This window comes from Dama dama, chromosome 27 (genome assembly GCF_033118175.1).
Source record: "Dama dama isolate Ldn47 chromosome 27, ASM3311817v1, whole genome shotgun sequence".
In the NCBI taxonomy this organism is placed as follows: Eukaryota; Metazoa; Chordata; class Mammalia; order Artiodactyla; family Cervidae; genus Dama; species Dama dama.
The window spans coordinates 23,384,122-23,407,947 of NC_083707.1; the positions used below are offsets into that span (position 1 = coordinate 23,384,122).

At 40.7% G+C, this 23,826-nt stretch overlaps 1 protein-coding gene across 2 annotated transcripts in view; it reads right to left on the minus strand.

Moving 5' to 3' along the window:
* MAPRE2 (microtubule associated protein RP/EB family member 2) overlaps positions 1 to 23,826 on the minus strand; it is a 177,888-nt gene that overhangs the window by 111,143 nt on the left and 42,919 nt on the right. The window lies entirely within an intron of this gene.

Sequence of the window (23,826 nt, forward strand, 5' to 3'; positions counted from 1 at the left end):
GGGGCTCCTGAGGATAGCTTACTTTTCTATGATCCCGTGTTTGAGTAACAAGTCACATAATTGGTATTATCACAGGGACTATGTTTGTCAGAATTTGAATGTAATATAGGTCATTCCACCAGGTAATTTCATGGAGAAAACTCTCCCACTGTTTTGAGGTTGTTCTTGAAGGAGAGGACTATGACCAGGAATTTGGGGGGATGGGCTGAAAGGGGAGCGGTAGTGAGGCAGGTGGAGGAGGTACCTAAGAACCCTTGTAAATCTTCCACCGGGCAGTTCTGAGCCACAGCACTACAAAGGGCCCCAGAGAGGCCCCAGAGATTTGTGATTACCCTCCAAGACGCAGGGGTAACAGGGGTAATAATTTGAAAATATTGAACAGATGTGTTTTCATTCCCCTCCCCATAAATCAGGTTACCTGGCAGCCATTCTCTTGTTTAGCCCCAGGAAGAAGGGGAAGGCACATTCCACTTTGGGAGGGAGAATGCTAGGATACAGGGAAAGCACAGACTCGGCAGGAAGAGGGAGGGGAGAGTACCCCCACCCCAAGGCTGGAAAGAAGCAGGTGAAAGTGAGAAAAAGCAGCATCTCCCATTTTTCAGCTCCCTGAAGGGCGCCATTAGAGAGCTTTTTGGCTTTGTTCTCAGCCTAAGGGACTTTCTTGAGCCTAAAGAGGCAAATGTCCCATTTGGGATTCTGGGAAGAGATGGCTTTTAAAGAGTGTCTCCCCAACACCTTCCTTCCCAATCAAGCTGCAGCCTCATCACACTAGAAAAATCAGTGGTTTGGTATGGTGAGGTAGGGTGTAGGAAAGAGGAGGACATCTAAAAGACTGAATATCCACCCAAGAGAGGGAGTGCTCCAAAGATGGACTGAATCAGAAGAGGCTATACTTTGAACTGGCAATTTTAAATAAAACCTTTCGTTTCCCGTCTCCCTCAGCAGGGAAAAGAGAATCATACAGATTATAGAAAAAAGTAAACTAAAATGTCTGTGTACATCTGACTGTGGTTGAGGTTTTATCTTATGTACACAGGTGTACCAAAAATAAAATGTGTGCAGACCTAAATCTCCAGCTACCCCATGGAGAAATGGCTCCTCTTACCAAGCCCAGTGGATTGAAGTTGGGGCTCTGACAGACCTGGGTCCCCAGCTTGGTTTCACCACTTGCTGGCTACTTGATACTAACAAGTTACTCTGCATCTCTAAGATTTAGTTTCCTCATCTGCAAAGTAGGTGTAATAATACTGGTTTCACAGTGTTGCTCTGAAGGTTAAATTACATAATATATTATACTTGAAGCAACTGACACAGTGTCAGGCCTATAACAAATGCTCTTTAGTGGTAGATGCTATTTTTAAACCATAAGTTAAGCATACTCTAAAATGTGCATTCACTTAACACTTACGACTGGATTTCTTGTGTACTGGAAGCTGGTAAAACAAAAAGAAAAGTCCCAGGCTCTGTACTCAGGGAACTCAGAGTTGTGGGTGAGCAAGATAAAATTATTTGCAATTATGACACAACGTGATGCCCTGATAATGGTATCAGACAGGCTGATATAGGGCCACAGAAGATGAGGGAATGGAATTCAAAGTGGAATTCCATTCCATTCAGAATGGAAACTGAAATAGGCCTGAAAAGTTTCCCCAAGGAGCTATTACCTAAGCCTTGGATGAGTAATAATTATGACCTTTTTTGTTCCCTTTCTCTGTGCTAGACAGAATGCATATATGTGCTCAGTTGTGTCCAACTCTTTGCGACCCCAAGGATTGTAGCCTGCCAGACTCCTCTGTCCATGGGATTTCCCAGGCAAGAATACTGGAGTGGGTTGCCATTTCTTTCTCCAAAACAGAATATAAGATCCCTTAGGGAGGGTTCTTCAACTGTTCTGTTCACTACTATATCTTCAGTGCTTAGAATGAGGCCTAGCATGCAATAGACACTACATGAATACATAATTCATTTATTCAACAAACATCTGATCTGATTCTCACAATAACCCTAGAGATGAAGTCGAGACTCAAATAGTAAATGCAACTTATCCAGGATATCTTGGCCCCACAGTTGACATGCTTCTCCACTAGGCTGTACTATTATTTAAAACAGGAATGGCAGGACTTCCCTGGTGGTCCAGTGGTTAAGAATCCAGCTTCCAATGTGGGGGATGCAGGTTCGATCCCTGGTCAGGGAACTAAGATCCCGCATGCCTAGGGGAAACTAAACCCATGAGCTATGAGAAGAGCCCATGCACTGCGATGAAGACCCAGCACAGCCAAAAAAAACATTTTTTTTTTTAATTTTTAAAAATTAAAGGAGGAATGGCAGTGTAGAGGGGGAGACTAAGGGCTCCTCAAGCAGATACGCTTAGATTCACAGGTAGGAAAGGGTGTGATGTCCCAGGGAGATAGCAAGTTGTTCAGTGGGGATGGAGAACAGAGTACACAGTGGCAGGGGCCAGAGTGGGATGCAGGAGGGGCTGTGGCCAAGCTAAGAAGCTTGACCTTCACTTTGAAGATGTTTTGGAACCATGAAGTGCTTGAGGAAGGAACTTCATGGTGACATTTGCATATCAAGAAAGTCTGATGTTACAGTAGTATAGAAGACACTTTGGAGATTCAAATACATCAAACAGTTACCAAGGCCTAAACTTAGGAGCCAAGGGTCTGCAGAAGCAAGCCCAGATTTGAGATATTCAGAGGGAATAACTGCCATGATTTGCCAGACTAACTGATTGTGGGCATGGATGTTGATGAGAATTAAGGGTGGGCTGTGAAGGAGAAAGATATTTCAAGTGAATCCTAACCTTTTGGCTTAGGTGACCAAGTGGATAACGGTTATCATTCACCAAGACGGGAAATAACAGATTGAATTGTCTTCTGGAAGAAAGAGTCTCCTAGTGTGTTTTGGCCCTAGAGAAGTGCCAACAGGACATCTGAGTGGTGACAATGAGGGGTCACCAGGCTTCACACACAGCGGGTGTTCACTATGTATTCTTTTTTTTTTTTTTAATTTATTTTTTTATTGAAGGATAATTGCTTTACAGAATTTTGTTGTTCTCTGTCAAACCTCAACATGAATCAGCCATAGGTATACATGTATCCCCTCCCTTCTGAACCTCCCTCCCATCCCCCTCCCCACCCCACCCTCTAGGTTGATACAGAGCCCCTGTTTGAGTTTCCTGAGTCAGACAGCAAACTCTCGTTGGCTCTCTATTTTACACGTGGTAATGTAAGTTTCTATGTCACTCTTTCCATACATCGCACCCTTTTTTCCCTTCTCCCCATAAGTCTATTCTCTATGTCTATTTCTCCATTGCTGCCCTGTAAATAATTTCTTTGGAACCATTTTTCTAGATTCCATATATGTGCGTTAGAATACAATATTTATCTTTCTCTTTCTGACTCACTTCACTCTGTATAATAGGTTCTAGGTTCATCCACCTATCAGAACTGACTCAAATGTGTTCCTTTTTATGGCTGAGAAATATTCCATTGTGTATATGTACCACAGTTGCTTTTATCCACTCATCTGTCAATGGGCATCTAGGTTGCTTCCATGTTCTAGCTATTGTAAATAGTGCTGCAATGAACAATGGGATACATGTGTCTTTTTCAACCCTGGTTTCCTCAGGGTACACTACATATTCTTGAATAAGGGAACATGTGAGCCTTTGATGTATATGTTTGACTTGGAGATACAGATGATCTGCAGGAAATGATCTTATGGGTGATCACTGAAGCCAAAGATGTGGATGCCCTTCACTCAGGGAGAGAGACAAGGCCTCGGATGGCACTCTGTGAAAGCTGAGTGATGAACAAGAAGCCTGCAAAGAGATGGGAAAGGGTTTTGCCTGATGGGGCCAATCCCAAGAAGGAGTGGTTTCACTGAGCCCAGGGGAGAAGTGGGTATCAGAGAGAAAGGAGGTGACTCTAGCGCCAAACATTACAGGAAGTTTGAATCAGATAAGGGCAGAGAAGTGTTGACTGGATCTGATAAGGCATTCTCAAAGGTATTTTTTTAGAGGTTGTATTTCAGATCAGACCCATCAAGGATTACTGAAGAAAATAAGGAAATCTTCAACAAGTAGGGAAACCTTAATTGTTAGCAAGATCGATAATGAGGTGATATTAAATTAAGGATCATGTATTTTATATCAGCAACTAACTAGCGTCAGCAAGTATTTGCACTAAAAAGCTCTCATCAATATTAGAGGGGCCGATGTGTTCATTAATGAGCACTTGTTAGGCACCAGATGAACTGATCCTGCCTCAACCCACCCTCCCCTCCAAAAGGCAAACAAATATTTCAGATGCATGTTTGGAGAGCAGGATTACTAAGGCGGACCCAGCAGACACAGAGCCAGAGCAATGAGCAAAAAAGGAAACCAGCCGCTGTCCCCGTCCACAGGCCCAATCAAGGAAGATGGAGCTGGGCACCAACCCAGATTTTAATTTTCCAAGCTCCTGGGTTATAGCACAGCCCCGTTTCTCTTGAGAGTTAGGCCAGCAAGCACCGATAATTGCATCTTGGCAGAAATCATTGTCTCTCTACTTCTCCAACATGTGAGATTCATCTAAAACAGGGACTCTGCATTGCCTTGGTTTTGAGAAATCCAACAGGAGAGAAGATATGAAATCATTAACCAGGAATCCCAATTCCATCCCCACAGTACCTACTCATCCCAAATGCCTTTTCTAAGCTAAAATGTGTTCACTGAAGCTGATAATCACTGCTGTCAAAGGCATTCACAGCTGTCACACCACCTTCGATGGGGGGGCTTCCTTAGATTGTTATCACCCCTGAATACAGACAGAAGATTCCACTTAGCAGTCACCACTGCTGCCCTGGGACAAGTAATTTCTCCCATGTGTATGTCTTGGGATTTTCCAGTAGGGAATGGCAGGGACAGGTTATCAATCGGTAGCTTAAAATATATTCCACACCCAAACGAGAGCAGTGAATAAATACATGATTGGCTAGCCAGTGGTGCTGGCCCTGAAATTACATTGGTGGCATAGAGGTGTACTTGAGTGTGGTTCTTGTTTGTTACTTTAACCTTGAAGCATAGAAGATTTTATTCATTCTTCCTTTAGATCTGATGAGAATTCTATAATATGCCTATGCCTTCTGACTTTTAGTGATAGCATTTTATTTAAGAAAATTTGGTAACTATTTTTCCCCCAGATGAAGAAAGTCCTCCTTCAAAACCAACCTGAACAGGTGGGCTCCTCCAGGACTGACTTTGGAAGTTACATGTCTTTGCAGATTATTTATCAGTCACACTGATAGCTATGCCGATATACTCACAAGGCAGAATTTTGCAAGTCTCTTTCCTCTTTGCTAGTAAAATAGTGAGTTTTCTGTAATGTCAAAACACAGAAGGTGCCGCTGCTTAAGAGAAGATTTCTCTGTGTGTTGGAATTGCTTTCTAATTTGCTTTTCCTTGGATTTTCTCAAGGTTGGACTTAATTTTTATGGAATAACTCATAAAACATGATGGGAACTCAATTTACAAACTTGCAGAACATTATGATTTCTGTATTCAATCAATCAAATCTGTGCAATGTGAGGTTTCATTCTATTAAATAAAAATGTGCTTTTGAATTATACCATCTGGTTAAATTTAAGAGCTTTAAATATGTTTTCTATAAAAATACAATGTGAGAAATGTTATAATTGAAGAATGTATTAAGTATCACCAGAATATAGAAAAGAAAGCAACCTTGCCTGGAGAGACAGGGCAAGCTTCACCAAGGTAGTGATATTGGTATTGGGGCTCAAACAGTCAACACATTTATTGAGGACCTACTATGTGCTAGGAACAACAGGTGCTTAAGAGACAGAAATTGACAAAAGTTAGCAAAATTCTCTGCCCTTGTGAATCTTATACTTGAGTGCATTTTATGGGGTGGGAAGGTAGTTGTAGGAGATGAGGTCAGAAAGATCACGGAGGGAGAAGAATGCATAGAGCTTTGAACAGCCATTGTGAAGACTTTGGCTTAAAAACCAAAGTTAGAAGGATTACTTAGTAGTAAGGTTCACAATGTCTATTGACACAGACCTGGAATTCTCTCCAACGACAATCACAGCAAAAACAGCAATTCCTAATGTTTATTGGGTACTTTTTAAGGACCAAGTGCTATGTTTTAATTGGGTGGGTGTTTTAATCCTCACAGAAACTTATGAAGAAAGGGCAATTTTACATCTCATTTGTCAGAGGAGGCAGCCAGTTAAATAACTTATCCAGATCATCAGCTAGGAAGTGGCAAAGCTGGACGTGGACCCACCTGCCAGGTGTCCAAGCCAGCATTCTTATTCACGAAGTGAGGCTGCCTTCCACTAGGGTCTGATAAAATCTGGGTGCAAAAATGCAGAATCTAGGGATAAGGCAGCAGAAGGATGTAGAAGCAAGAGAAGGTAGATAGCTGCCCTCAAGGCAGCTCAGTCTAGGGAGCAAGGAGGTAACGGTGGAAAAGTGCAGAGGCAGAGAAAACAGCGTGGGGGTGGGGCGGGATGAGAAAGCAGTATTCACGGGAGAAAGGGATGAAAGACGTGGAAGGATAGGAGTTGTAAATTATGGTTAAAGGAAAAGGAAGATGGAGAGGGAGGGAGAGAGACCTGAAGATTAGGGGTTAACAGTGTATGTGATTAATAGGGGAAATGAAGTTTCTTCCCTTTTTTTTTATAGCAACTAACTTTTTTTTCTGAGTAAGCCCCAGCTATCAATACACACTTTTCTCATATCTTTGGATAGGCATTTTTTGCTTTTGTTTCCAAAGCTAAAATCTGTTTTCATTTTCACTAGGCTAAGACTGTGATAATTCAACGGTCCAGCTCTAGACACGCCTCTTTGAATGTTCTCACTGAAATGTGTCCATGCTCAAGTTCATGCAATTCCTTTATTTCCTTCCCCTATTTTATTTCCACATTTGAACAAAACACATCTTGTTGAACTGACTGGGTAGCACAACTGAAAAAGGATAAAAGTCTTCTTGAGCTCATTTGAGTGGCAAAGGAAAGGCAGAGACGCTAAGTGCCATTTAGCAAGTAAAGTATCTTCCAGAAGGCTCACGAGCTTTCAAGAGATGATTTGCTTAGGGCTCTCAAAAGTCAATCAACCTACAGAGCTTTATTTCTGACTTTGATATTAACAAGCAGCAACAGAATAAAGAGACTCCTTAAAATGAATGCAAAGCCGAGTTGGAGGGATGGGAAGACAGGAGTTCAAACCATTGGCCTCCAGAGTTTCAGACCTACTCGGGACCCAGGCCACCAATGACAGGGGCATGGGGAGGGAGGGTCTTCCTGAGTCTGGGGCTTCTCTGTCAAGGCGGGTGCACACGGGGGCGGAACGACAGCTTACGGGTGGTTCCTCAACAGCGTGTCAAGGGAACATGAGGCCAACAGCTGGGAAGCAGTGTGAGTAATGGAAGAGAAATTCCCCCATTTCTGACCTCATTCAAATAAAATTTTTAAAAAGAAAATTAAAGAAGCTTGCTTCATTAAAAGAGAGAGAGAGAATGCAACTGGAAATCATGAAATAAGATTTAAGTTTCCATCAGAAATGTTTTAATTAGCACTTATGTTCTGTTTACTCCAGAGCTCATAATGCCAAGTATCTTCATATCCTCAGTTCACGCTCACTATCGGATGTGAGCATGAGGGGTCCAGCGTCGGAGGATAGTACATGAAAGCATAAAGGATCGCCTTCAAGTAGAGTCTATTTAATTTCTATGTGAAGGACCCAGACCCTTAGCAAATCCAAACCGGTCCTACTCTTAACATACAGGGAGCCACAATGAGTTAACAGTCAGCTGAGAGAGCTAGATCGATTCTTGCGATTAACTGCTCACATAGCCTACTTTTCACACCCTCCCCCAAAGCCTCATCTCCAGTCTCTTCAGTGAGGATGCTATCAGCCTTCAAAGAGGCGGCAATAGAATCAATGTGAATGAGGCATAATGGCATGCCGTGCAAAAAGCATGTCTAGTGCATTTTTATTATTTCTGTCTTCCCCTCCTTCTTCTGGGAACTACTCCCTCAAACCTTGTGATTCTAGTAGAGCTTGCCAATTATAATATTCCATCCTCCTGGACCTAAAGATTGGTTCAGAGTTAGGTCTGTGACCCAATTCAGGTCACTGAATAGATCTCTAGGATTTAAAAAAAATTACAGCTGCAGTGAGTATGTGTTTGAGGAGGGGTTGGGGAGATGGTATCTTCCTTACTGAAGAGAGCACTTGAGAATTAATACAGTATATTGTTAGGCAATAAAAATAACAGGCATCCAAATCAGAAGGGAAGAAGTAAAACTGTCACTATTTGCAGATAGCATGATATTGTTATCTGCATGATAGCATGATATTCGACTCCACCAAAAAACTGTTAGAACTAATAAATTCAGAAAAGTTGTAGGATGCAAAATCAATATACAAAAGCCTGTTGCATTTCTATACATTAATAACAAACTGTTTAAAAATATAATCCTACTATAATTGCATCAAAAATAATAAATAAAGGAATACATTTAGTCAAGGAGGTGAAAGATGTGTACATTGAAAAGTATGATAAAAGAAATGGAAAGAATTAAAGAATACACAAATAAATGTAAAGATATTCCAGGCTCATGGATTGGAGGAATATTGTTAAAATGTCCATACTACCCAAAGCAATCTGCAGAGGCAATGCAATCCCTGTCAAAATTCCAGTGACATATTTTACAGAAATAAACAATCCTAAAATTTGTATGAAACCACAAAAGACCCAAAATAACCAAAGCAATCTTGAGAAAGAAGAACAAAGCTGGAGGCATGCTTCCCAATTTCAAATAACATCCCAAAGCTATAGTAATCATGGCATGCTACAGTCCATGGGGTTGCAAAGAGTCAGACACAACTTAGAAACTGAACAACAACAAATAGTAATCAAGACAGTACAGTATTGGTATAAAAAGATTCAAAGATCAGTGGAAGAGAACATATAGCCCAGAAATAACCACAAATATATATGGTCAATTAACTTACACAAAGGAGCCAAAAATACACAATAGGGAAAGACAGACTGTCTTAAATGAACAGTCTTGGGGAAACTGAGTAGCTACATGCAAGAGAATGGAACTACATCATTATCTTATGCTATAAATTAAAATTAACTTAAAATGGATTAAAGACTTGAACCTAAGGCCTAAAACTATAAAACTCTTAGAAGAAAACATAGGCAGTAAGCTCCTTGACATTATTCTTGGTGGTGATTTTTTAAATTTGACTCCAAAAACAATGGCAACAAAAGTACAAGTAAGTGGGACTGCATCAACCTAAAAGACTTCTACACGAGAGAGGAAACCATCAACAAAATGGAAAGGCAACCTACCAAATGGGACAAAATACTTATAGATCAATATCCAAAATGTATACAGAACTCACACAACTCAACAGGAAAAAACTAGTAATATGGGTTTAAAAAACGGGCAGAGGATCTGAAAAGACATTTTTCCAAAGAAGACATACAGATGACGAAGAGGTACATGACACAATGCTTACCATCACTAATCACTCAGTTCAGTTCAGTAGCTCAGTCGTGTCCGACTCTGCGACCCCGTGAATTACAGCACACCAGGCCTCCCTGTCCATCATCAACTCCCAGAGTTTACTCAAACACATGTCCATCGAGTTGGTGATGCCATCCAGCCATCTCATCCTCTGTCATCCCCTTCTCCTCCTGCCCCCGATCCTTCCCAGCATCAGGGTCTTTTCCATTATTAGGAAGTGCAAATCAAAACCACAATAAGATATCACCTCACTCTTGTTAGAATGGCTATCATAAAAATAAGAAAGTGTTGGTGAGAATTTGGAGAAATGGGAACCCATGTGCACTATTGGGGGAAAAGTAAAATTTGTGCAGCCACTATTATAAACAGTATGGAGTTTCCTCAAAAAATTAAAAATAGAACCACCATGTTTCACGCATGCTAAGTCGCTTCAGTTGTGTTCTACTCTTTGTGACCCCTTGGACCATAGCCCACCAGCATCCTCTGTCCATGGGGTTCTCCAGGCAAGAATACTGGAGTGGTTTGCCATGCCCTCCTCCAGGGGATCTTCCTGAACCAGGGATCAAACTCACATCTCTTTCTGCTCCTGCCTCGCAGACAGATTGTTTACTGCTGAACCACTGGTAAAGCCCCAGAATCACCATGTGATCTAGCAATTACACTCTGGGTATTTATCTGAAGAAAAAAAAAAAACACTAACTCAAAAAGATATGTGTATCTCCATGTTTACTGCAGCATTATTTACAGTTGCCAAAATATGGAAGTAGCGTAAGTATTCATCAACAGATGAAAGGATAAAGAAAAGTGGTACACACACACACACACACACACACACACTCCAGCCATAAAGAAGAAGAAAACTTTGCCATTTACAACAACATGGATAGACTTTATGGGCATTATGCTAAGTGAAATAAGTCAGGCAGAGAAAGACAAATGCCATTTAATCTCAATTATCTGTGGAATCAAAAAATAACAACCATAAATCCAAACTCATAGACACAAAGAACAGATTAGTGGTTGCCAGAGGTCGGGGGTAAGGGGTCTGTAAAATGGGTGCAGCGTGTCAAAAGGTACAAACTTTCAGCTGCAAAATAAGTAAGTCCTGGGGATGTAATATAGGACTTATTTTATGTGTAATAACGATGCACATAGTTAATAATACTGCATTGTATATTTGAAAGGTGCTAAGAGAATAGATCTTAAAAGTTCTCATCACATGAAAAAAATTTGCAACGGTGTGGTGATGAATGTTAACTAAATCTTGTCATAATATGTACAAATATTGAACTGCTATGTTGTACACTTGAAACTAGTATGTTATGTCAACTATATCTCAATTTGAAAACAAAGTGTAGCATAAATTGTACATTTACTAGATTTTGCACAGAAGTGAAAAGTGGTCATGGTTTAATTAATCCATGGTCATGGATTAATATAGACTTGGATTTGAAATCAGATCTGGTTGATCCAGTTACAAGTTGAGTAGCCTTGGACAATCACTTTCCCCAGCCTCAGCTTCTTCATCCATAAATTGGGGTACTAAGATTTACAAAGCAATATTTTGAGATATAAAGCTCTGAAGGTTCCCACTTTGTCCACTGGGACCATAATTTTCGACACTCTTCCCTTCCAGAGGTTGGATCTATTTCTTTTTCCCTTGAATCTGGACAGGCCCTGTGGCAGCTTTGAGCAATAGATTTTGGTAAAAATTATGCCAACCAGTTCATAGTCTAGACCTTATAATGACAGGCAGCTGCTGTCTTGGACTCTTGGAAGCCACATGCCCCGTAGGAAGGAAGTTCGGCTGCCCCGGGACTACTATGCTGTGGGAAGGACAAGCCCTGTGCAGAGGCCCCAGAGGAGGAGACCATGGGAAGGAGGAGGAGGGGAGTGACAGTGAACCTGCAGAGGTCCATGCCTCCAAACATGTGGCTGAAGACACCTCCTTCAGATCCAGCCACCACACCTAAAGGTGACCTACTATGCGGAGCAGAGGTAAGTTGCCCAGCCAAGACCTTCCTTAACTCCTGATTCATAAAACCACGAGCTGTAACAAAGATGGTTCAGTTAATGAGTTTGGGGGTAGTCTGTTACAAAGTAATAGATAATGCCATCCTGTTGATTCTCTATTTCAGCATAAGGAGTCACCCCAAAACTCAGCTGGTTAAAACAACAGCAATCATTTTACTATCTTCTATTATTCTGGAGGCTGTCTGGGCTCAGCTGGGTGGTTTTCAGCTGTAATTAGAAGTGGCTGACTACTGAAGTCATCTTAGTACTTCCTCCGTCTCACAATTGGAGGTTGATGTTTCACTTGGGACCTCAGCTGGAGCTCTGGCTGAATACCCACACCATCTTTTCATGTGGGCTGGGCTCCCTCACAACACAGCAGCAAGACAGAAGTTAATGGCAGACTTTAGTCTTCTCACAGACCATAACTTGGTCCTACTTCTCCGGTCAAGGCAACCAGTTAAGTCCATCAAGATTCAAGAGGAAGGCATGTTGACTTCACTGATACACTCAACGGGAGAAATGTCAATATCACACCGTAGGGAAACACATGGATGTAGAGTGGCAGCCAGCTTTGGGAAAGGCATTCAGCCACACACACCCTGTTTCATCTTCTTATCCCCTGTTTCCTCAGTATGGGGTTGCTATAGAAGGAATTACAGGCAAGAAAAGAATCAGGGCTCAAGTACTCAAGTTTCAAAATAGACTTTTAATCCTATGGCAGACAGGATAACCTGACGAAGTTTGTGAACCTCAAAAGTCTGATTTTTCAATGATCAAAATCTCAAGACCCTTGAATAACTCAGAATGTAAATTTCATGCCATCAGCCATCAGACCTGTGACTAGTTGGAAACAGCTGAGGTGGAGGCCAGTGAGCATCCCTAAGAGGAATCCTGTCCTCTCTCCTTTCCCTAGCCATACCCCCAGCCAGGTTGGGAATTTACAAATAGAGGAAAATTGTCCCTTCTCTTTAAAAAAAAAATTTTTTTTTTAATTAAAAAAATTTTGGCTACACCACAAGGCATGTGGTATCTTAGTTCCTGATCAGGGATCAAACACATGTCCCTTGCATCAGGCATGAGGAGTCTTTTTTTTTTTTCATTTCTAATAAATATTTATTTAGTACTTACTCTCTGCTAGATTCTTTTTTTTTTTTTTATTAGTTGGAGGCTAATTACTTCACACCATTTCAGTGGGTTTTGTCATACATTGATATGAATCAGCCATAGATTTACACGTATTCCCCATCCTGATCCCCCCTCCCACCTCCCTCTCTACCCGATTCCTCTGGGTCTTCCCAATGCACCAGGCTGGAGCACTTGTCTCATGCATCCCACCTGGGCTGGTGATCTGTTTCACCATAGATAGTATACATGCTGTTCTTTTGAAATATCCCACCCTCACCTTCTTCCACAGAGTTCAAAAGTCTGTTCTGTATTTCTGTGTCTCTTTTTCTGTTTTGCATATAGGGTTATCGTTACCATCTTTCTAAATTCCATATATATGTGTTAGTATGCTGTAATGTTCTTTATCTTTCTGGCTTACTTCACTCTGTATAATGGGCTCCAGTTTCATCCATCTCATTAGGACTGATTCAAATGAATTCTTTTTTTTTTTTTTGGGTCTGGACAAATGAATTCTTTTTAATGGCTGAGTAATACTCCATGGTGTATATGTACCACAGCTTCCTTATCCATTCATCTGCTGATGGGCATCTAGGTTGCTTCCATGTCCTGGCTATTATAAACAGTGCTGCGATGAACATTGGAGTGCACGTGTCTCTTTCAGATCTGGTTTCCTCAGTGTGTATGCCCAGAAGTGGGATTGCTGGGTCATATGGCAGTTCTATTTCCAGTTTTTTAAGAAATCTCCACACTATTTTCCATAGCGGCTGTACTAGTTTGCATTCCCACCAACAGTGTAAGAGGGTTCCCTTTTCTCCACACCCTCTCCAGCATTTATTGCTTGTAGACTTCTGGATAGCAGCCATCCTGACTGGCGTGTAATGGTACCTCATTGTGGTTTTGATTTGCATTTCTCTAATAATGAGAGATGTTGAGCATCTTTTCATGTGTTTGTTAGCCATCTGTAAGGCATGAGGAGTCTTAACCACTGTACTGCCAGGGAAGTTCCCAGACTGTCCTTTTTCATACCTGGAGGCTTGAGGGATGACAAAGCCACAGAGAAGTTCCTGACTCACTACAACACAGGGACAGGAGGGGACAGATGCTGGTGAAGGGTTTGGGGTGACACCAATATTTCTGCAAAGCTGCCAAATATTTCTGGGGAGGGAGGGAGAACATATCTGACCCCATGCGGGTAGGGATGGAAAGATCAGCAGAAAAGAACCGGCCTGTGTACTGACCAGCCAGTTTTCCTGAGGACAGCTGCCATGAGAGCAACTCAAAAAACATCAAATCTCCCCTCAGGTTTCCAGAAGTACCTCGTAAAACTGTGGTGTGGTGTCTGTAGTCCTCGCCGCATTCTCTCACTTACTCCAGAAGGCAGAAGCAGAAATTAGGTTGGTGCCATTGGTTTGGACAATTTACAGTGCGTTTAACCAGGAAGATTCTCCCCTACTGTGCTCCCTCTGTCTCCACATCTTCTGCTTGAACCGGACCCACATCTCGCACTGACTTTTGAGTCCTCAGCATCTGCCCACCTTCTTGCCCCGTCTCTCTGATGTAGTCATTAACCTGTTCATTTCACAACGTGTCACGTGCGCCCCTCTCTCTCCTCTCCCACGCCTGACACCCCACTGCGGACATCACGCCTGGCTCGAGAGACTCTGCAGGCGTTTTCTTGCTTTCTGATGCTCCTCTCAGTGCTGCTGACAAACCGCCATGAGATCTATCTTTCCGCCCTTCTTTTTCAAAAATCTTCAGTGGCTCCTTATCGCTTTCAGGATGAAAATTCCACATTTCACTTTTGTCACTTAAGGCTCTGACTATTACCCTTGGAAATATGTCCACCACCACATATGGTGAGAATGGAATTTAACCTGGTTAACTTTAACTGGAAATGCTAGTTCTGCCTTCTGGTATCAGCAGAAAAAAGACTTCCTCTGCATGAAATTAGCAGAGAAGCATGTAAATGTTCTGATGGTGAATCCTTTACAAATGTTCCTATAGAAACAGATTTTTCCATCTGATTATCATATAGGACTAGGTTCAGTGTGACTGCAAGACCTTGAAGCTACCACTTTAAAACAACTCAGCTTGCTTCATCACGGAGCTCAGAAGAGGAGAGAAGCTCGGTCAGATGAATTATGATGTCAGTGTAACCATATCTGAGCTGTCCTTGCAGAGTCCCTGTCCATCCAAGACAGGGAGAGAGAGCCAGGAACATTCAGCTACCGCCATCTCACCCTCACAACTGCTCTGACTATTCAGATAACATCACTAACATCCAAATCATGGCTTTCAGCAAATCAAAATATCAGCTTAAAAAATTCATGAGGCCATTATTGCTGAGAAGAAATAAAGAATCGTAGCGTTGCTGTTTCCTACCGCTGGTGAGAACAGTTTCGGTTCCTCGGAGGATAAATTCTGAGGCTGGATGACAGGTCCAAAAACAGTCTCTCTGGCTGGTCACTTACATTTGGACACAGCCTGTTCAACAGCAGCCTCATATTCTGCACGCAAAACACTCAACTCGGGGCGAAGTAAATCCTTCCACAAATGGCCTCCTCCCACATTTGCAATACTTGGGGAGAGTTCCTGAAGTTTGGACACAGAGCTGTGGAGCAGAGCCAGTAAACTTCACAGCGGTTATGAAACAGCTGCAAATCCATGCTTATGTCATGCGTTGTACAAATACTACATTAAGGACACTCAGATCAAGAGAAGAAATATGGCTTTGCTAGTGTTAAAGCAAGATGCTTGATTTCGACTCAGAAGGCTTTTAAGAATACATAGTGAGTTGTAGTAGGAAAAATGAAAAGTAATCTAATGTCTAACAATTAAAATTGATCAAATAAAACATAGTACAACCCAAGAGTAGAATATTTTTGCAGCTATTAATAAAAAAAAAGAATAACCTCCAGTGTTTCCTAATTATGTGGTTCTAAAATGTATTATTAATCTGGATTACTTTTATTTTCTCCATTTCCCCACCTCCAAGCCAAAGAATCACTTCCTTCCATCCTTTAATTCATCACCCTAGCCATTTACAAGATGGAGGGAAAAAACCCAACTGCAACCCAAAACAAAAAGTAGCTGTCCAAACTCTCAGAGCTTCTTCACACTTATTTTACCTGGAAAAAGACAGTGTCTGATAGTGATGAGTGATGCTGCTGTCCATAATATTGCCTGTGGTATAAAGCAATATACCACCTTGGCCTTCCCAGGTAACTCAGTGGTAAAGAATCTGCCTGCAATGCAAGAGATGAGGGTTGTATCCCTGGGTCAGGAAGATCCCCTGGAGAAGGAAATGGCAACCCACTCCAGTATTCTTTTCTTTTTTTTCCACTCCAGTATTCTCATCTGAGAAAACCCATGGACAGAGGAGCCTGACAGGCCATAGTCCATGGGGTTGCAAAAGAGTTAGCATGACTTAGCAACTAACAACAACATAAAGAAAGAGACGAAATTTACTGAAGAGACCTTTTCCTGATTCCTTTCGAGTGTCAATCAGGCAAATGTAAGAGCCAGATTTTCTGCATGATTTTGCACATGATTATAATTCTCTCCAAAACGGGAAATGGAGGTTAAGTGAACTTTTGGATCCTGTCTCACAGATCTTACTCAGTAAATTTCATTAATCTTGAGATTCTTGTTTCCATTTGCTAAAGAAAAGCAAGTTACATGGTTATCGGTAAAACTGAAGTATGTTTATTTGTATAAAATGCTTTGTTCTACTGCAGTCTGAAAAATGTGGCAATTATAGTCAAAAGCTTTCAGTAAATAACTGCAGTGGATACTCCACAACTGTGGTGAGGTCAGAATGTGAATGAAGAAAGAGAGACCTGGAGAGTTCATAATTTACAAAGTGGTTTGAAAAGATCTCTGTCCTTCCCAGCTTCACATTAAGTAAGGGTTTAAAAACCTTTAGTAAATAGGACTAAGCCCAGGCAGATGCTAAAATCCCAGTTCAGAACAGGATTAGAAATTAGGTAGCAGAACAGGATTAGAAACTTGTCGAAAACTGAACAAATATTCTGAGTCCTGGGACTTTGAGAGCTTCTAATGTAACAAAATGTGAGCACTTTCTTTCTGCCACAAATCAAATCACTGAAAGAAATATGATAGAGCGAGTACACACACTTCACCTGACACATCAATTCTTGGTTGTCCATAGGAAAGTTTTGACCCAAAAGTGATGTTATTATTCATTACTGCAGCCTACATTGGCTCTTTAGTATAATATATTTGACATTTATGATTAAATAAAAATATCTGAGTTATATTCTTACGATAAATATTTCACCATATTATAAATATCACCAGATAAAATGCTACATTTTCACTTTTCAGCTAGCCTGGAGACATACAACTGGGTAAGAGACAGCAAGGTAACAGTAAGTTTAAAATAAGTATATTATCCTGGGTACCATTTTGTCAGTAGCTTCAGTATATATTACCTTGTGAAGAATGAAAATATTATATATATTTGCTTCACTCCTTTTTAAAAACCTGTCCTGTTCAAAGAACTACCCAACCATCAAATCGTATCAATTCTTCTCAGATTGCCTCAACTTTTTGTTTGTTTGCTTGGGTTTTTTTTTTTTTTGTTGTTTCCACCAAATTCATATCACTTGAGAGGTAGAGAAATGTAATAGCTTCTGGGAGTCTTCCTGGCTAAGCACTTTCTTTCCAATCCATTCTCTCTCTCTCTCTCTCTCTCTCTCTCTCTGTGTGTGTGTGTGTGTGTGTGTGTGTGTATAGGTAATTGTAGTTTATAAAAATAGTATATACATGTTTAGAATCTGAGGACTACAGAATATATAATATTAAATGTGCAGTTAATTTTTTAAAAACTATGCTTAATTCTTGTAAGGTCACAATTATATCAACATAGTATCTATTTTCTACTATAAAAGAAATTCAACATACTTCTATTAATTTTCTCCTCTCAATTGCTGTTAATATTTAGTTATTCCAGTGGTTACCTTTATAACTTCAAGCCCTAGTCTTAAAATTTCTTGACTCATTCTAAGGAATTTAACTCTTCATTTTACGTTTCTTCTCAACTTTCCTCTTTTAATTTGCATAGTTTTACCATTATGTCTCCTTTATCCTTTATATTTGCATTATATTCTATGACTGTAGTTAAGACTTCCTTGTTTTGACTATAGATTGCTTTTAAATTTGAAATCTAGGAAATGGCATTTATGATTATATAATTTCTTATTCTCTCCAAACTCAAGTGGTATTACCTTTCAAAGAGAAATAAATATGTCATTATATCTTGCAATCACAATAATAATATAATATCAAGATCAAATGAATCTTTTTTTTTCTACAGGCTATTAATTATTCCAAAATATGCCTCATTTTAAGAGTGAACTTGAATTTTTATCAGATAAGTTAAATATGTAGATATGTTCTCTATACCTCTATATTTCTATACCTATATAGTTGTTTTTCCTAGAGATTTTAACTATTTTGGAGGGGAAGAAGAAACATATATCATCTTATGATAAAAAAAAATATTCAGATTCTAAGCCTAAATACATATCATAGATTGACCTTTTTTTCCTGCAAGACATTCATCATGGAATCCACTATCTAATTTGGACCAATTGCTCTGATATTACTGCTGGCATCTTGATATTTCTTGTAACTGGACTCTTCCAATATTAGTTCCATAGTTTTTTGACTGTTAATGTATCTTTATTTTATTCTCTTTTATTTTCCTAGACTACATCTTCAAGTTGTTTTGTTGAGAGGCTAAGAGAAGTTCTAAAGTAAGAAAATGTCTATTTGTTTTCATACTTTATTCATAGTTGGGCTGAGTACAGAACCATAGTTCCAAACTCAATTCCCACTGAAGATTGAATGCATGGGTCCACCGTCTCCCAACCTGTAGTATCATGTACCAAAGTTCATGCCATATAGGCAATCATTCTTCTGTGGGTAATCCTCTCAATGTCTGACATTCCACCTCAGATGCTCTAAGTCTCTTTTATCCTGAAATTTCACCAAGGTGGGTTTGGGATTTTTATTTTACTCAACAGTCAGTGGCCTCTCCTAATCTGAATTGTTATGTCTTTCTTCCTCTCCAATGTCTTTATTTTTCCTTCAGGGACTCTTTTTAAACTATGGTAGAACTTTAGGATCATCTTTCCATATCACCAATACTTTTTTTACCTTTTCTATCTTCTCACATTTGGCTCTGTACTCTGAAATAGTCTTTAGCTACATTCAGGAAGTCTTTCTCTTGACTTTCAGTTTGTAGGAACTCATATTTTCTAACGGCTTTGTGTCCACAGCTACTCTTCTTTTGAAAAAAGGGTAGTGAAGTTTAATGAATGCAATACTTTTCATACTGTCTAAGGAGAGTAGATTTTTTTCATTGTTTTCTTCTATTCTCAGAATTATTTTATTTGGATTATAACAATTCTCTGAATCATTTCATCTGTTCTTTTTTCATTTTTATTTAGATTAAAAAATTAGCAAGCAACATAATCCTATTTCTTTCCATCTTGTAGATGTTTGTCAATTTCTGGTCCTCATTCATGTGTCCAGAATGGGCATGCCTTTATTCTTTTAAAATTTTATTCAGTTAGCCAAAAATTTGTTCGGGTTGTTATGTAAGATGGTACAGAACAACCCAAACAAACTTTTTTTGCCTCCTTAATATTTCAGTTGAAGATGTGGACAGAGGAGAAACAGCTGTAGAAACTACCATCTTAAAAACTCACTTTCCTGTGGAGCATTTGCACTGTGTTCAGTATTTCCTACTATGTCAAATGTAAAGCTTAAATAACTTAGTCTGGTATTTGGGGCTGGATGCAGTTAGATCTCAGCTTGTCTTTCTTCTTAATCCTCCATTTATTATATTCAAGAGTCAGTCACCCTCCTGCCCCACTGAGAGGGCTGATGCTCTGTTCCCTGCATCTTCTGACTCATGCCTGTAATGTCCTTTTTCCCCATTTTTACCTACTCACATTTTACAAAGGTAGATTGGGCTCAAAGTCGCCTTTCTGAAGTCTTTATGAGCATCCTAAGATGGCCAAAAATCTGCATTACTTAAAAACATTTGAGTTCTGTATAAATGATTGTTTTTTGAACCAACAATGTCAGTTTTTTCAACCAAAATTTTATCTACTATATTTATTCTGAAACCAAAAATAATTTTACCTAAGTGAATCTGCCTGCAATGCAGGAGATCCTGGTTCAATTCCTGGGTCAGGAAGATCTGCTGGAAAAGGGACAGGCTACCTACTCCAGTATTCTTGGGCTTGTCCTTGTGGCTCAGCTGGTAAAGAATCTGCCTACAATGTGGGAGACCTGGGTTTGATCCCTGGGTTGGGAAGATCCCCTGGAGAAGGGAAAGGCTACCCACTCCAGTATTCTGGCCTGGAGAATTCCATGGACTGTATAGTCCATAGGGTCACAAAGAGTTGGACAAGACTGAGTGACTTTCACTTTCATGTTCACTTTCAAGTGGGATAAACTTTTAAAGGCAAATGTTTCATGTTTTGATATCTTACTAAACAATGCATGCTAAGCTGCTTCAGTTGTGTCCTACTCTGCAACCCTATGGACCATAGCCTGTCAGGCTCCTCTGTCCATGGGATTCTCCAAGCAAGAATACCAGAGTAGTCTCCTAAGTCTCCTGCCCTGGGAGGTAGATTCTTTACCACTAGTGCCACCTGGGAAGCCCTACTAAACAATAAACATATCAAAGTGTTGATGAGATGCAGCTCAAAAAAAAAGTCTGCCTGAGTCAGGCAATTTTCATTATAGATTGTTTTCTTGATCAGGACACAAGAGTGGTTAGACATTCTTATTTCAAGAAAGCTGCATAGAATTGTTATGCCTGGATGGAGGCAACAATATCATTACACAATATTCCAAGCACTCAATTCATATTTTTTGACAGACCAAGCAAAGAATCTAAGCCAGGCACTGGAAAAAGATGTGCTTATGGCTCAGTCCAACTTAGAAGCCAAAGTAATGTTGCGTGAGTGGCATGACCTCACACAGATCTGAAAGATCTCTCTCCCCAAGAGCAAAAATAAAGTTAGCGACCAGAATCCCATGAGAGAAACTCTACCAGGCAGATATTCTATAGCCTAGTCATTGCCTTGAGAAAGAACAGAATGACACATCAGTATTTGGAAACGTCATGGTCCAGTTAAGGCTTGACACCATATCCCAAAGCAGATGTATGAAGTATTGGAAAATAAAATATCCTCATGTCCAAAGGTTAAGTCCTTTAGGCAGGCACTCTGAGGCTTATTCCTACGTTGGCTGTTCATGTTCCCTAATATGGTTGACATCAACCTGATAATCTGTGATTCATTTGAATGGCTTTCTTGAAGACTCAAACATGACTAACTTTAGAACAGAGACAAACATGTTAGTGCATGCATTTTAAGCAGAATGATATTTGAAGTAAGAGATGCTGAAAATCTGTCATCTACAAGTCACTGGGCAACCTGATCCCAAGCCAGTTTTATAGTCTGTACAGAATTCAAGAAGCATATACGTGCGTGCTAAGTCGTTTCAGTCATATCCAACTCCTTGTGACCCTATGGACTGTAACCCACAAGGTTCCTCCGTCCATGGGATTCTCCAGGCAAGAATACTGGAGTGGGCTGCCGTGCTCTTCTCCACAAGAAGCATATATTAAGTACCTAACATCTAGGAGTCTGCTCAGTCATGTCTTGACTCTTTGTGACCCTGTGGACTCTAATCCACCAGGTTCCTATATCCATGGAATTTTCCAGGCAAGAATACTGAAGCAAGTTGCCACTTGCTACTCCAGGGGATCTTCCCAACCCAGGGATCAAACCTGCATGTCCTGCATTGGCAGGCGGATTCTTTACCACTGTACCACCTGGGAAGCTCCCAAAGTCTGGGAGAGGGGGTGATAGTTAAGATAGAATGCATCGTCTATTGTTCTTGAGAATATAGTGTCTGGAAGTTAAAAATTACATATGTGAGGTGAAAGTCGCTCAGTCATGTCCGACTCTCTGTGACCCCAATGACTATACAGTCCATGGAATTCTCCAGGCCAGAATACTGGAGTGGGTAGCCTTTCCCTTCTCCAGGGGATCTTCCCAACCCAGGGATCAAACCCAGGTCTCCCACACTGCAGGCGAATTCTTTACCAGCTGAGCCACAAGGGAGGACCATACATAAAACATTTATTTAAATCTAAGATACTATCCAATCAGAAATTCCATAGTATTATAACTATTCACAAAGGATGTGGAAACACAGAAGAATGAGACTTCCAGTTAGGGGTATCAACCAACCAGTTATGATTTACAAGGGTAAAACCTTCTAAAGTTAGTTTTTAAACAGACTCCACATGTCAAACAACAGGAGGGTTGGAATAATAATGGTAAGCTGACCCTAAAGACTTGCATAGGTATTAATACTGCAATCATGAGGATGTGTGGCAGCATGAAAACCGTTCATGACAAAGTGAAATAAAAGGCAGCATCCTAAAGTATGCATAGGGGCGATGGCTCAGCTGTCAAGAATCCACCTGACCAATGCAGGAGATGCGGATTCGGTCCCTGGATCAGGAATATTCCCTGGAGAAGGATATGGCAACCCACTCCAGTATTCTTGCCTGGAGAATCCCATGGACAGAGAAGCCTGGGCAGGCTACAGTCCATCGATCTCAAAAGAGTCAGACATGATTTAGCAACTAAACAAACACAAACAAAAGTACTGCACAAGGTATGTTTACAACTATGTCAAATTACATGAAGGAGGGCATTTGTAGGATGGGTGGGATTATAGGTGTTTGCTTTTTATGATTTCCACTATTATTGTTATTTTCAATAGTGGAAATTTTAGAAATGCTATAGAAGAAAATATACAAATAAGAGACAAGGTAGCAGGCAGACAGCATTTGAACTCCAGGAAATGTTTGATTAGATGATAGGAAGTGATCTAACATACCTCTCATAAAACATATCATGAAAGAAAGTGAAAGTCGCTCAGTTGTGTCTGACTCTTTGCAACACCAATGACTGCAGCCTGCCAGGCTCCTCTGTCCATGGAATTCTCCAGGCCAGAATACTGGAGTGGGTTGCCATTTCCTTCTCCAGGGGATCTTCCCAAACCAGGGATTGAACCCAGGTCTCTCCCACATTGCAGGTGGCTTCTTTATCATCTGAGCCACCAGAGAAGCCCAGGATACATCTTAAGTTATGCAAGTATCAGGAAGTTTGAGACTTTGCCTTGATGGTGACCAAGATGTTGGGACCTGTCTTTATTTCTTGTCACTTTTATCCAAATGATAGTACATCTATGACACTAATAGTTGTATTTCCATGACGAGGTACCTACAATCAACACAACTGAAGTGGCAGGGTGCAAGGCGGGCAAGAGAGGTGGAATACAGGTACAACTTCTGAGATAATCGGATTACACACATACAGTTAAAGTCATTTGCCTCCTATTGCCTCCACTGTACTTCCAATCCCACCCTGAGGTGTTCTGCTGCTGGAATAGTTCTAAGCATGAGCATCCGGCCGTGAGCACTGCTTGTGGAAATGACTTTGGATTCACACCTGCCAGGATTCTCACCTTGCCTCTACCACTGACCAGCTCTGTGCCTTGAACAAGCTAGTTATCACTTGGAAACTCCATTTCCTCCTTTCTAAAAAAGCATAAGCAAGTTTCATAGCGGACAGCTAAAGATGAACAAGATGGTAATGAGTGTGAAGCTGCTGGCAGAGTATTTGTACCCACTTGGCATTAAGTTTGTTCTCTCCCCCACATTTTCTTTGGTACACAGGACTCTGGTGTTCAGGTATCAGAGGCAAAATTCAGGCAGAAATGAAGGTGACTCCCCCTTAGCAGTAGGTTGTTTGCAGAGCTTGCTCCCTCCCCCATGCTTCCCCTCCCATGCATTAGCATCCCTAGACTATAACCAACTTGATGGCAGGATGAGATCAGGCCAGACTTGTTTGGACATTAAAGATCAGATCAGAGTGAATTTCCTGGGTTGGCTCTATTTGTAAGCTGTATTTAAAACTTTGGTCCTGTCTAAGCTGGCTTTTATTTATTTATTTGTTTTGCCATGAGGCATGTGGGATCTTAGTTTCCTGGCCAGGGATAGAACCCACACCC